The sequence below is a fragment of the Euprymna scolopes genome, chromosome 9 (genome assembly GCF_053919585.1).
Source record: "Euprymna scolopes isolate OS-2025 chromosome 9, ASM5391958v1, whole genome shotgun sequence".
In the NCBI taxonomy this organism is placed as follows: Eukaryota; Metazoa; Mollusca; class Cephalopoda; order Sepiida; family Sepiolidae; genus Euprymna; species Euprymna scolopes.
The window spans coordinates 94,616,612-94,620,827 of record NC_136490.1 but is presented as its reverse complement, the minus strand read 5'-3'; positions in this window follow the sequence as shown (position 1 = coordinate 94,620,827).

Genomic DNA, 4,216 nt, shown 5'->3' with positions numbered 1-4,216 from the left:
TAAAAAAAAAAACGTTTACAAGTGCTTTTGATATAGATGTACATAATAATACTTTGAAAAGTATGTTTTAACTTAAATAGGGACAGTATAATAAAATTGTGGGGTCTGCGTTCACGCCTGGCCTCCATAGGATGGAAATAGGCGACAGACTTTAATAAAGACTTTTCATATCTATCTGCGTAAGTATACTTTGATAATTATGTTTCAGTTTGAAGAAATATGGTATAATAAAATTATGGGGTGTTCGTTCGCGCCTGACCTCCATAAAATGGAAATATGTCACAAAGTTTAACAAGTTTTTTTTAATATAGATCCACAGAATATTGTGATAAGTGTTTCAGTGTGAACAGGTATGGTATAATAAATTATAGGGTTTATCTATTTTATTTTTACTTTCATCATATTTTGCTTTGGTTTTGATACCCCCAAATTCGAAGCTATCTCTTTAAAACCCTTCCTTTTCATAACCTATCATACTTTCATACATCAGAGTCCATTTTCTGTAGGCTGCTTTTGAACACTGTCACCAACGGGTACTTTTGCTAGTATATATATATATATATATATATATATATATATATATATATGTGTGTGTATATATATATATGTATATATATTATTTTCTATATGTATGCATGTATATATATGTGTGTGTGTATTCTTTTTCATATATATGCATATATATATTATTTTCCATATGTATGCATGCTGCATGCATATATGTATTTTTCAATATGTATACATATATATATATATATATTATTTTTCCTATGTATGCATATATATATATATATATATTATTTTATATATATATATATATATATATATTATTTTATATATATATATATATATATATATATATATATATATATATTTACACACTGGTTCTCGCTAATTCACCGAAGATAAGCAACGTTGAGCCTGGCCAGTACCAGATGGGTGACCATTTGGGAAGGCTAGGCTCTGTATGTAACCCGCCGAGCCGTAGAAATTTCCAGGGTTGTATCTGGGGGTGCATTAATTCACTGGGAGAGATGCTCCTCAAGTTTTCGTTAAGACATGCATCTAGGAGAGAAAACTCTGACGTAAAAACCTGCAGTCTACTTTATACTCTGTCCTGTGGTAGTTATCTGCACTGACAGCAATTAGCAGTAATACCAAAAACTCTTCACCATTATAAAGCAATCATCTGTGTGGATTTCCGAGCAACTTAGTTGTTGTGGTGGAAGCTCATACGTCGAAATCGATGGGAGAAAGTTTATCAAAAAATATATATGCATATACATGTTATATTTATAATATATATATAATATATGTATATATATATAATATATGTATATATGCATGTATACATAATATACATGTATATATATTATATATGTATATTTGGGTATATATATATATATATATATATATATATATATATGTGTGTGTGTGTGTGTGTGTGTGTGTGTTATGTATATATGTATATATATAATATATGTATATGTATGTATATATGTATATATACATGTTATATATAATATATACATAATATATGTATATATGTATATATATGCATATATTTATATATATAATGTATATATATGTGAATATATGTATATAGAATATATAACATATGTATATATATAATATATGTATACATATATGTATATATATAATATATGTATATATATGTATATATATAATATATGTATGTATTGAATATATGTATATATATATGTAATATATATGTGTATATATATATATATATATATATTTACGCACATATAAGATAAAATTATATATATTTTTAAAGTTTTAGAAGTAAAAAAGTTTGTATAATGGTTCATGCTGGTGTCAAAACATGTTTATGTTTAAAAGACTGATACAAGGAAATACAATTAATCACCGTTATTAAACACCGCTTTTGTTCAGGAAAAAAATCTAACTATACAAAAGCACAATCTTCACTCTATATATAAAAATTAATGCGCATTTATTTGTATATAAATAAATATAAATCCCTCCCGTCACATCAATGTAAGACAGCGTAAAGGAGGCTTTTTTCTATCTCTTTGACAAGAACATTGCAAGTGAATTGTGAAGGAGAAAAAGCAAACAGCAAGTTGGAGTTGGACCACCATATAATACATATTATATATAATATATATATATATATATATATATGTGTGTGTGTGTGTGTGTGTGTGTAATATATATATATAATATATATGTCATAAATATATAATATATATATATATACACATAAATATATTTATATATAAATATATATCTGTGTGTGTGTGTGTGTGAATTCGGAAACAAATATGTTACGTCACATGAAAAAAATCATCTGCAAGTTTTTTTAAGTGAGTAGAAATGATGATAATAATTCTTTTCTGAAAAAATACAGGTGTAATTTTATTGTTTTATACAATTTACCCGTCATTTTTGACGCATTGTGTTTATATTTGTAGTAATGAACGAAAATCAGATATATAATATGACATATATATTCCCCTTTTATGTCTCTCCGTTAGAATCTCAAATTTCCCGCTCCTGTGATATTATTATTTATTCATTTTATACGCTATTTAAGTACGTAAAGCACCGGATTCTTTTTCTATTACAACCGAATGGAAAGAATCAATCATTTTGTTTAAAATTTGCAGTCGGAATTGAAGCAAACTATCTCTATTTATATGAAATTAGCATTGTATATATATTCATATATTTGTGTGTAAGTCGCACTTAAAATAATTAGCTGATCGTTATGAAATTTGGAAAACAGCTGATAGGCTCAAGCAATCTTAATGTGGGCTATGTTTAGTTTAATTTAATTTTATGCAAAAAGAGGTTACGATAATTCTCGTTTCAATGCAGTTTTAAAAATAGGTATTGCGAATCAAATAATAAATATTCCGACAATATCAGGGGTTATTTTCGTTAGGGGGGGGGTAAAGGAATTTTAGGGGAGCATACCTACGGTTCGAAACTTTAAATATTTCTGATTTGCATTAAACTTGATCCAACGTAATTAGATTCCCTAAACTTGAATCTCTTCTTCATCACCTTACGCTTACACATTAAATTTTAGACATTTTCTAGAAAACAAAATTATGCAATGGGTGTTGATTAGAGATTAAGTATTCTAGAGATAAGTTTTATAGGATTGTATCTTTTTTTAATCTTCGTGCGGTTTTATACACACACACACATATATATATATGACAAAAAGTCATGATTCCAAAGTTGTTATTCATCTTACCGTTTATTTCTTTCAACATGTTAAAATGTCCAATTTTTGATAGCAACCGTTTCGTAGAGCAGAAACATTCATATAATTATTATATGATTTTTGGAATATTTTAAGCCCTGACTCATTAGAAGAATACAACTCATGTATTTTAAAAGAAAATTAAAACAATATAAGCATTATTACATAAATCCGAAAAAACTTGTTTTTGATATGTCATCAACATATATATATATGTGTGTGTGTGTGTGTGTGTGTGTTGTGTATGTGTGTGTGGGTGTGTGAGGGAGTGTGTATATACATATATATGTGTATGTGTGTATATATATTCTCATAATATTAATATGATCGGTATAAAATTAGCTTTATATATATGTGTGTGTGTGTGTGCGTGTGTGTGTGTGCGTGCACACACGTGTTTGTGTGTGTACGATGCACTGTTGAGAGGATAAGTGAAAAAATAAATAAACTAATAAATACAGATCAATCAAACACAAGCGTCGTGTATCTAATATTTCATCGTTATCGAAATCTGATGATGTCCGTATTTACTTGTCTCCACGCGTGGAAACGTTGGACATGATGTCGTTGTTTTATATATAGATACAGGGGTGCACATACCCTGAGGAGGAACGGCTGATGGCGGTGTGACGGTGTGTGTCTTGTTGTATAAGATACCTAACAAACTAATAAATCGATTATTATGAATATTTGGAATCCATATACTCGGCAACACGGTGAGTAATATAGGCAGCATTGTTTTTTCACTGAACCTAAACACGCATCCTCTACAATTATTTTTTTAAATAAGTTAAATATAATTAAAAAAAAAGTTAATTTAAAAAAGAATACTTCTATAGCAATTTTTGTGTTTTATTAAGTAATAAATGTTTTAAATAGCTTGTGTACATTCGTGAGCGTTAGTAATAAGGGTGTGCTTGATAAACTTATTTAACTGATTTAGCTGATCATTATGAA